Here is a 12,323-nt window from a genome sequence, read left to right as displayed (position 1 = left end):
AGAATGTAATAATTGATGAAGTTATGAAAAGATGCTCACTTTCCCTATTAGAGAAATAAAAGTTAAAGGAACCCTTAGCTACCATTTTCAGATTGACAAAGATTAAAGTGATTGATGATACTGGATTGACAAGGGTGGAAATAAATGTGCACACTTATTTATTATTGATGAGTCTATAAATTAGTACAATGATTTAGAGTGGTAATTTGGAAACAAATTTTTTTTTTTTTGAGACAGAACCTCAAGCTGTTGCCCTCGGTAAAGTGCTGTGGCATCACAGCTCACAGCAACCTCCAACTCCTGGGCTTAAGCAATTCTCTTGCCTCAGCCTCCCAGGCAGCTGGGACTACAAGCACCCACCAAAATGCTTGGCTATTTTTTGGTTAGAGTTGTCATTAGTGTTTGGCAGGCCAGGGCTGGATTTGACCCTGCCAGCTCTGGTGTATGTGGCTGGCACCTTAGTGGCTTGAGCTACAGGCACCGAGTCTGGAAACACTTTTAAAACTTTTTTATGTGTATATCTTTTGATCCTGCAATCCCAGGGCTAGAAATTTATATTACAGTAGAAAAACTTCCCAAAGTATGTAAAGATAAATGAATAAGAATGCTCATTATATCATCATTTGTTATAGTAAAAGATACTGAAAAAAACCCCAAATATAAAGAATTGATTAAGTTAATTTACCAGACAAAAATAATAGTTTGAAGACCTTAAAAAAGAATATAGGGGCTCGGCGCCTGTGGCTCAAGCAGCTAAGGCACCAGACACATACACCTAAGCTGGCAGGTTCGAATCCAGCCCGGGCTGCCAAACAACAATGACGGCTGCACCCAAAAAATAGCTGGGCGTTGTGGTGGGCACCTGTAGTCCCAGCTGCTTGGGAGGCAGAGGCAGGAGAATCGCTTGAGCCCAGGTGTTGGAGGTTGCTGTGAGCTGTGATGCCACAGCACTCTACCCAAAGTGACAGCTTGAGGCTCTGTCTCAAAAAAAAAAAAAAAGAGAATACAGGAAAAGAACCAAATACTGTTAGATTAAACAAAAGCAAGTTTAAAAGCAATATGGATATGATGACACTTCTGTCATAAAATGGTGTTGAGATTTATTTTTTTCCTTCATTCATTCATTCGAGACAGTGTCTTGCTGTGTTATCCAGGTTGAGTGCAGTGGCACAATCATAGCTAACTACAGTTTCACTGCCACTTCACTTGGGCTCAAGCAATCCTCCTGCCTCAGCCTCCCAAGTAGCTGAAACTATAGCTAATTTTTAAATTTTTTTGTAGAAATGGGGTCTTGCAATGTTGCCCAGGCCGGTCCAAACTATTGACCTCAAGTGATCCTCCCATCTTCAACCATATAAAATGTTTTAAAATAAGTTAAACACTATATGCACAAATACTATATATGCCAAAAAAGGTTAACAATTTACAACAAACTTAGCGGTAATTCTATTATGAAGAGCATTTATGAAAGCTTTTATATTTTTGCAATATTTTTGTTTCCAATCAAAATATATTTTACCAAAACAACATCCACAAATATTCTAGGCTGAAAGAGTAACTCTTTGTAATGAACTTCATGAGTGGTTGTAAAAGAGTTAAATTAGAAAGGGGAGAGCAGAGAGAGGGAAGGAGGGAGAGGGGTGAGGCCTTGGTGTGTGCCACACCTTCTGAGGGTAAGACACGATTGCAAGAGGGACTTTGCCTAACAAATGCAATCAGTGTAATCTGATTTATTATACCCTCAATGAATCCCCAACAATAAATAATAATAATAATAATCCTTTAAATAAAAAAAAAAAGCTAAATTAGAAATCCATACAGACCGAAGGCCCAGTCTTCTCACTCACACTCACTTTTTACTCTACAGACCAGTGTTTTTCAACCTTTTTTAATCTCGGGGCACACTTGAACCTATAGTTAAACTTCTGTGGCTCACTTAAATTATGTTGATAAAAAAAAGTAAAAGAATATACTTACTATGCTTTGAACTTCAAAATAATTTAATTAATGGTCTTTAAAATTTTTCGTGACACACCAAAGATCCTGTCATGGCACACCAGTGTGCTGTGGCACGCCGGTTGAAAATCACTGCTATAGACATTGCTACAAAAAGCAGAGAGAAAAATAAAAAGTATAAACAACAAAAGAAAAAAATTGATAAATTAGACTATGAAAATCAAAACCTTTTGCTCTTTGGAAGACTAAATTATAAAAATGAAATTAACAAGCTACCTACTAGGAAAAATATTTGCAAAACTAATTTCTGATAAGGGAGTTGTAAACAGAATATCTAAAAAAAAAAAAAAAAAACTCTAACAACTCCATAATTTAAAAAATGCCTTAATCTTTTAAACAAGCAAAAATTTAAACACACTTTGCCAATAAAGAGATGTGAACACAAATAAACACATAAATCATTAGAAAATACAAATGAAACACAACTCTGCAGACACAAAGGACTAGTGAAGAGCTGAAGCAACTCGAAGTCTCTCACATGGCTGGTGGGCGTGCCAAGTGGCATAGTCACACTGGAAACCCGATTGTCAGCTCCTTATAAAGTCAAGTGCACATTCACCACGCAACCCAGCAATCCTACTCCTTGCTGTTTTTTGAAGAGAAATGCAAACATATATGTGCACAGCAACATACAAGTTAATGTTTATAGCAACTTTATACAGAATTGCCATAAACTTGAAACCCCTCTAATACCTTCAAAGGATAAATGGTAAGTAAATGGTGGAACGTCCATGCGGTGGAAGAGTTCTCAGTGATGAAACTGAGCCTGCTAACACATGCAGCTGTGTGTGTGAATCTTAGAAAGATGCCAGATGCAAAAGGTTATATGCTATATGCATGTATGTTTCTATTTATATAATAACCTTGAAAAGGCAAAACTATAAAGATAAAAATCAGATCAGTGATTGCCAGGGGTTAGGAGCTGTGAGAGGGGGTTGACTACAAAAGGGCACAGAGAGAATTCTAGGGTGATGGAAATATTCTTGTCCTTAGTATGCTGCAGTAACAGGACTCTAAGCATTCACACAAATAAAGTGAGCTGTGCAACAAAAAAAAGCACAGAGTACACAGCAAGAAGAAACACACGTGACACATCTTTGTTCCTTGTAAGTGAAGAATGCTTTGAACATGACAGCAATTCAAATAGTAGTGCAAGGTCAGGCCAAAAGTTTTCCTGGACTGGGTCTCCTTCATCACCAGGATAGCACCACACAGGGCAGGAGATCTGAGGATCAAAGGCTCCTCTGCCACCATTCTCCTCCTCAGAATGCTAAGTTGGAGTGTTGACAGGTTTGCTCAGACTCTAGCTGGCCCAAGAGGGTGGATGCAGACTTTGTAGGGCCTGAAGCTTACACAGTTCTAGTTTGTTGTGGATATCCTGTCCTGATGCCAGCTGAGTTGGCACAGAAGTCTGCGGGAGCATGCCTAGACGCCATTGCCACACCAGGACAGCCAGTGGTGACTTAACCCCAAACAGAGACGACTATGAACAACGTGAACACATCCTCTAGTGCACATGTATCCCCAACTCAACTGCTCTTCACTTGGATCCCAAAATGCCCTCAGCCACTCTCGTGCCACCGACATCAGGGGCAGTGGGAGTGGAGAGGTAGTGGTCCAATCACTGGTCTTAATCAACTGGGGTGAAAATATCTTACTTGTACACATTTTACAATGACCTTGTGAATACACGCACATGGCTCAGGCTCATGCAAGCGAGAGGCTGAGGTTCCAGAGCTGTTACTTACTAGTAAATTCACCTCTGCTCTCCCTGGGCCTCCCTCCTCTTGCATTTATTTTGTCATGGATCCAAAAAGATAATAAATGTGAGCAATCTTCCCAGAGAAGCTCCATATACACAGCACTTTATTCCATGTCAAACAACATTACTTAATCCTCTGGGACATGTCAGGCTTCTCTCCTCGCAAATGCAGGAAGCTGTTTGTACTTGGCAGAGTCTGCACTCCCTGCAAGACCTGAGGCCAATGTTATGACGTCTCAGTAGTCCTCACTTTGCGTCCAAACCATTTCAGCAGTCTTGGATGGTTTAAGGGTCCTGCTGCTTCCCAGCATTTCCTGACATTTCCTTCATCTTATTAAAACCTGCTCTTAGAAAACACAGAAATTCCCATGACATGGTCTTGGCAATGACTTTTTGGATATAACACCAAAAGTACCAGCAATAAAAGCAAAAGTAAACAAGTGAGACTACATCAAACTAAAGAGTTTTCTGCACAGCAAAGAAACAACAAAATGAAAAGACAACCTGTGAAATAGGAGAAAATGTTTGAAAGCCATATACCCATAGGGGGCTAATATCCAAAATACGTAAGTATCTCATACACCTCAACAGCATAAAAACAAACCGATTAAAAAATGGGCAAAGGACCTGAATGAACATTTTCCCAAAGAAGAGATATAAACAGCCAACAGATATATACAAAAGTATTTAACCTCATTAATCATTAGAGAATTTCTTTTTTTTTCTCTCTCCCCCTCCCTCCCCCTTTTTTCTGGCAGTCTCATTTTGTCACACTACAAAAGCTCACAGCAACCTCAAACGCAACCTCAAACTCTTAGGCTCAAATGACCTTCTTGTCTCAGCCTCTCAACTAGCTGGGGCTACAGGCACCCATCACAATGCCTGACTATTTTTAGAGATGGGCTTGAACTGAGCTCAAACAATCTACCCACCTCAGCCTCCCAGAGTGCTAGCATTACAGGTGTGAACCACTGCTCCTGGCCCAAGAATTTCAAACCAAAACCAAAATGATACATCACCACGGATCAGTTGAAAGGACTATTATCAAAAGTCAAATGATAACAGGTATTGGTGAGGATGTGGAAAGAGTGCCATTGTGCACTGTTTGTGAGATTGCAAATTGGCACAGCCATCATAGAAATTGATCAAAAACTAAAACTGGAACTGCCATCTGATCCAACACCCCACTTCTTGGCATGTATCTAAACGGAATGAAATCACTGCATCCAGGTATCTGCACCCCCTGTTCGCTGCAGTACTAATCACAACAGCTGAGATACAGAAGCACCCTGAGTGTCCACTGATGGGTGGACGGATGAAGGCACTGTGAGTACTGTATTTTGTTGTATTTAATGCACACTTTTTGCCCAAATTTTTGAGGGAAAAACAAGGATGTACATTATACATGGGTAGTACTAATTCCATGTCTATATAAATGTTTTTAATTCTTTTATTTATAGTTTTGTGTTAAAAGTGTAACTTTAGAAAGCAATGATGATATCTGTATGCAAAATAATGCCCTGAAATACAGTAATTGTTTTTTACGAACTTGCAATGAAAGCATTTTAGTGACGTATTTCTCTTCATGTGCTTTACGCAGGAGCTAGCAATCTAGATATTTTTTACAAAATTCCTTTATAATACAAAAAATTCAAATATAAACAAATAACATTTTGAATCAAAAAATTAAAATGAAAGTTTTTTTTCTTGAGAGTTTGGACCAAAAATACAGGTGTGCATTATACACAGGAGTGCGTTACACACAGTGAAATACAGTGTGTGTGTAAAATGGAGTATTAGTCAAGCTTTAAAAAGATGGAAATCCTTCTATTTGTGACAACATGAATGAACTCAGAGGGCATTATGCTAAGTGAAGTAAGAAGCCAGGCATAAAAAGACAAATTCTGCAAGATTTCACTTGTATGTGGCGTCTAAGGATGTCACATTTATAGAAATGAACAGAGTAAGATTGTAGTTGCCAGAGGCTGACGATTGGAGTAAATGGAAGATTTTTGGACAAAGGCTACAAACTTAGTCATAAAATGAATAAGTTCTAGAGATCTAATATACAGCATGGTTGTCATAATTAATAATAATATGCCACATATTTGAAATTTGCTAAGAGATTAGATCTTAACAGAAATGTTAACTATGTGAGGTGAAGGATATGTTAATTAACTTGACTATGGTTAATCATAATATGTATCAAAACATACATTATTCACCTTAAACATGTACAATAAAAAAATGAAATCTACTCTTTGGGGAAAAAAGTGATAAAATTATTCATACTAAAAACGAAATAGTAATGTTCAAAGTGTTTCTCTTCCCCATTAAAGACAAAGGGAGGATTGCTCACCTTATGCTATGCAGGTAACTGTCTTCTCAGCCTCCCTGCATGAGAGATCCGCTCACAGCCTGGTAGCCAGGAGAGCAGCAAGGCCCAAAGCCCAAAACCTGGGTCAGAGAAATAGCATCCCCCAAGTGCCATAGACACCAGCACCCAGTGCCCCCAACAGGAGCTTTCCAAATGTGGGCTCACTGCCATTGGCTTCATCAAAATCAGGAGCAGCAGTATACCAAAATGCCAAGAAGGAAAAACCTGACCTGTAACATGCGTGCACACATACACATGCAGGCGCTGTCACCTTACAAAGGGCATCGCCAGACTTTTTGCAGGTATTACTTTCTATACTTTTCCAGTCTCCACACAGTCATCTTAGCACTATGGAGACAATACTGATCAACATAAACATGGACTGTGCCCCTAGGGAATTTAGTCTCCTGGAAAAGACGAAGAATTAAAATTGCAAATATAGGACAAATAAAAGGTGAGATAGGAATGCCAAAGAGAAGTACTGGTATTTAGCGGAAACACAGGAAATCAGGCAGACAGGTCTTCCGGGACATATAAATTGAGACCTCTAACTTGTGAGGAGACATCAGCCAAGGAAAAGAGGCTCAACTGTTAGAAGTGGGGCCCAGACAGATGGAACAGCTGGAGGAAGGGTCTGGAGGCCAAAAAGAGAATGGACATAGGTCAGCAACTGCCAGAAGTTCCATCTGGTCAGAGCCTTAAATGTGTGTCATAGGAAGAGGTTTGTGAGTAGTTAGAAAAGAGGGAGTAGTCAAGATGGAGGTCAAGTCACAGAGGAAGTAGAATTCAGGAGGGTGGGCTGTCCCATCAGAGGAGGGAGAAGTCAGGAGAGTGGGCTGTCCCATCAGAGGAGAGAGAAGTTAGGAGAGGGGGCTGTCCCATCACAGATGAGGGAGAAGTCAGGAGGGTGAGCTGTCCATCACAGAGGAGGAAGTCAGGAGCGTGGGCTGTCTCATCACAGAAGAGGGAGAAGTCAGGAGAGTGGGCTGTCCCATCAGAGGAGGGAGAAGTCAGGAGGGTGGGCTGTCCCATCAGAGGAGGGAGAAGTCAGGAGGGTGGGCTGTCCCATCAGAGGAGGGAGAAGTCAGAAGGGTGGGCTGTCCCATCACCAGGGTTTCGTAGCTCATGTTAAGGAACTTCAGCTTTATCCTTAAGGACCGAGGGTAGCCAAATAGGAGAGTGACATCATCAGATTTGTATTTTAGAAAGATCCTCTGGCCATAGTGTTGGGATACATTACAGGTATGAAAGAAGTGTTCTGGTGGGAAAGGAGGGAGATGACACAGCAGAAGGGATAATGAGCTCCGGTTTAAATGAATTGAGGCAGATATGGCACATCCAAGTGAAAGTACCCGGTGGTTAGTGAGAGAGCTGAGCCTGGAGAAGATCTAGACTGGGGATGTAGCTGTGGGAGTCCCCAGCAGAGAAATTATTGCAGCTATGGTGAGGCTGCCGCAGCCTGGCTTGGTGGGATGGGAGTGGGGGCGAGAAGATGACAGTGAGAAACAGACCAGGAACAACCCCAAGGGCACCTAACACTGAAGGGACAGCAACAGAGTCCTCAGTGAGACTCAGTGAAGCAGGAAGGTTTGGTTGCCTGAAGGTCTGACGCAGATGGTGTCAGGATCCACTGGAGCACTCCTGGCACCCCAGCAGAACGAGCTATCACATCTCTGCTACCAAAGCTCCTCTTCCACAACGTGAACTCGAAAGTGGATGCACCACACGACTCAGTAGCGAATGGTGAGGAACGTATTTGTGAAGGCCCTTGTTGTCTTTAAAATAAAACATGCAGTCTTCTCAGATGTAGAGGGGAGTGACCCTCCCAGAGAGAGGGAGGAGTCTTTGGACTTCTACTCAGCTGACATTTCCCTCTCCAGATTAATGGAGTACTCCTCATTACATAAGGTTAAATTTGCAGTTAGTCCTTTGGAGGAGTTCTTTCCTCCCAAGGTTTCCCCTAGTATTCTTATACTACCAAAACGTAAATGGCACCATCTAATATAGCTTGATGGGATAACTGAGCCAGTCTCAAAAGACACATACGTCAATCCTTATACATTTCTTTGAGTTGACAATAATTAAGGAAAGTTGACAAATAGTATCAGAAATTATTTTTGGAGCCAGAGTGCTTGCCTGAGGATATAGACAAATTTAGAAGAGTTAATCTCTCTTATCCCTCTTTGAAAAAAAAATTTTTTTGGTGTATAAAAAAAAGGATAAATCCACTGTAAAAAATGATTTAAAAATCAAATTAGGTAATAGTGTGAAGAGTGGCACATGGTAGACATTCAATCTATCCCTGCCTGTAAGTCCTTGGTTAATGAAGCTCTGATGGGCAACAATCACTACCTCCTAATCACAAAAGCTTCTCTCCGGAAGGAGACGGTTGGTTGGTCCAGTACCAAGATCCTTTGTCATGCTAGATCTTATTTGGGCTTTCCTGACTAGCACCAAAACTTTTTGCTGCCTATGTATTTCCTAATATTCACTTAAGTATTCCCTACGGCCTATTATAAATTTGGATCTAGTTAGCTCATAAACTATTCTAACCCCATTTCTTAGAAAAACCTTCCAACCATATGCATAGACAGCACTTACTCTGAGGCACTGCAGGGCTCGCCTCAGGCAGTTCAGAAACATATTTATTTCCACCTTATAAAAGCTGCTTAGAACAATATAAATTTGTTTTCTCAGCAATGCCTTTTCTCTCTGCCTAACCATCTCCTTTCCACATGGAAAACCTTCTGCTCCATCTAGCTTTCTTCTTGTCCCCGGAGTAACCTGTGCCCCAAACACCAGAAATCAGCACTGCCAAGGATGCAGTCCAGAAAACACGTAACTCACTCTGCAGAGATCAACCTGTAGTTGTTTTTTTAACACATCACTTGACTTCTTCCCAGGCTGGTTTCCAAACTTCTGCAGCTAGCACGTATATGAAGACTATTTCTATTTTCCATGTCTTAGTCTATTAAATTGAACAGATCATCAAGATTATAACTTTGATTTTATTTTTTTCTACTTTTTTAGTACAGACAGGGTCTTGCTCTTGCTGAGGCTGGTCTTGAATTCCTGAGCAAGAGATCCTCTTACCTTGGCCTCCCTGAGTGCTAGGATTACAGGTATGAGCCACTGCACCCAGCCAAGATTACAATTTTTCAGTCATTATAGAGTGGTTTTACAGAAAAGCTCTTGATTGCTTAACACTAAACTACACAGCATTTTTTTCTGCAATCTGTGATGACCACATTTTATATCATCAAAGGGGAGGAAATGGTATCAAAAAGTCGTAGTCTTTCTATAAGAGGTAGAACCTAGTTGGCAAGTAACAGACACGTGCAGTTATTTCCAACCATTCACAGATGCTGGCTTCCAGTATTATCCCAGGGCAGGACTATTTTCCTTCTCAGCATCTAGCTCTTCTTTATATGTGTCTCCGCAAAGGGTTCTACCCTATACACATCTGCGAGCACAAGGGCTCCCTGTTGGTGGGCCCAGGCGCATCATGGGTGTTCCGCCAAGCAGTTTATTTCAGGATTCTGTGTCAGTTCATTTCTGACTTACAAGGAAAGTATGTGGAGAATGAAGCCTTCACTTCTCCTGTAGTTAAAGATAAGAAAATTTTTTAAAAATGAAGCCCAAATGAACCTTTTTCCTGATGCAAAATCAGTAAGAGATCATGATGTACAAATTAATAGTCTAGTGATATAATTACCAACCCTTGTTTGGGGGGACACTCCAATTTTGATGATCCCTCTATTGGCTCCATTCCCCTTCACTAAAACAAATGGGTATTTTCAATTCTAAGTTCAAAATTAGCATGAAAAAAATATTTCAGATGTTTCAAACAGCTATTTGTTAAAGAGATACTAATCTTAATTTTTCTACTTTAAAACACTTTTGAGGTTTAAAGATAGGTTAGCATTTATAAAAATAATTATAGAGATTACTTGTTTAGGTACATTAGGTTTTAAAAACACTGCTATTCACAAAGTTCGTAATCAGCAAAAGACAGGAAATAGCCATTATTGAGGCACGGAAACAGCTGACAGCATGAGTGCCGCTGAAGCTCAACAGACCTGAACTGTACACATTCTCTATACCAGAAATGGGGTACATACTCTAAATGAAAGAACTGTTTTTACTTCATCTACATGAAAAGTCTTAAAATATACATATGGAAAAATTATTGTACCTGTACGATTCACAAATGTCTCTTTGTAAAGTATAAAAATAACAGCAAACACCCAAAAAAACTCTCCTACAAATTGGGAGTCAATTTATAACCAGTAGCAGAGTGTTATACCTGAGGATAAGCAGCACGGAAGCCTGAGGAGGTTTCTATCCATTAACAACTAACGCAGGAGCTGCAGAGAAACAGGAGTCAACTTTGTGAAAACAAAGGTTCCATAGTTTTTAATGTGCAAAAACTAAAATGGATGAGCAAGCCACATTGACTCAGACTCCAAAATATGCTTCATTATTGTGTTCCTGTAAAATTTCCCCAAAGCAGATATCAAACACGTGCCTGCTCATATTCACATATTATATACTAGCAAATATTTACCCAGTATTTTGTAGTATTTTAAATAACCATATCTTTTAAATCCCTTAATGTATAATCAGAGTATTTCTGTCCAATCATATTCTGTATAGAATTTGAAATTAAAGGAAGTTTGTCAGTGAAAAAAGAACACAGTATTTTAAGGGTTTTTTCCCTAACCAGAAATTAATAGAAGGAACACTTAAAGAAATATAAGTGATCCCAGATTGTGTTCCAAAAGTTTACTCGTAAGCTGAAATGTTTTTCCCCATAAGAAATTATTATTAGATGCCAAACTAGTCTATAAACATCTAATTAATAGAAAAAGGTGGATAAAAAAGCACCATAATTTTCAAATAAAATATAAAATATTAAAATACTAATATAAATGCTAAATATTGGTACTTCAGGAAATTACTGTCAATTTAATTCCTCTAGTTAAATTTATATACAACCTCCAAAATGAAACTCTGGCCATTTTGAGAGTTTTTAGAATCTGATTAACACTGATTTCATCTTGAATTTTGCTGTTTTTCACTGTTCTCTTTTATTAACTGTATCAAATGACAAGTGTTAAGAATTCTTAGCCTAGGTCTGGCAAAGTAAGCGCTATAAAAATTATGTAATCAGAAATGATTCGCAGAACCCAGTAACAGAGCAGTAATTTGAAAAGCTGGCAACAGACACAGCTAAGACGATGTGTGCATGTGAATGCAGAAAGGATGGTCCAAGACCGCAAACCAAAGGTGGTTTGCCAATGCTGGAGGGTCCCTGGAAGCCACAATTGGCAAGAGAGTTGAGTCAAAGGGTTACCTCTTGATGATGGGTCTGCAGCAAAAGGTAGCCAATTCCACATTTGAAGCGAAAGTAACCTTGTAAAGCAAAGGAAACCCCAAAAGTTGATGGTTCCTGCATGCAAAGCACTTAGGCAAATGGAGACAATCTATTCTGGAGGAAAAGGCTGAAGTGTTCCCTGAGGAAACAGGAGGCACAAGCACCAGGCCACACGCAGCCTTGCACAGTGTCTCTCTGGCTAAGTCCAGGGCCAGCTATTAAAAGCACTGAATTGGTTTGACAATTATGAGGATTAGGAAGAAATGGGCACAAACTGGCATGTACTTAATCTTGCTAAAGAAAGAAATTAAGAGAAAAATAATCACTGGGCTAATGCGGTGGTGGACAAATCTGAATGAACATCAGAATTTGTTACATACACTTTTAAGATGCAGAGACCTAGGCTTGCCCACATCCTAAACATTTTGATTGCATAGGCCTGAATGATTATGATGTTCAGCCAATTTGCGAAACACAAGATTACATTTCAGTTCTACAGATTAACCTCTGAAGTAAAATTACAGAATACTGTGAATTAATAACATATTATCTCACAAAGTAACATTGTAAGGCAGCTGATTTAGAAAGCCATATAAATAATAGAACCATATATTTTTATACAATAAATAACATGTAAATGTCTGAAAACATTTTTAAAACCACAAATTCAAAGTAAATGACATAGTTCCTTCATTATGTAAAGGTTTTGAAAAAAAAAAGATAAAGATAATTGTTTTCAAGTTTTAAAATTTACAAATTATGTTTGATATTGATACTAGAAAGAAAAACAT

This window comes from Nycticebus coucang, chromosome 1 (assembly GCF_027406575.1).
Source record: "Nycticebus coucang isolate mNycCou1 chromosome 1, mNycCou1.pri, whole genome shotgun sequence".
NCBI classification, from domain to species: Eukaryota; Metazoa; Chordata; class Mammalia; order Primates; family Lorisidae; genus Nycticebus; species Nycticebus coucang.
This window is presented reverse-complemented; position numbering follows the sequence as displayed.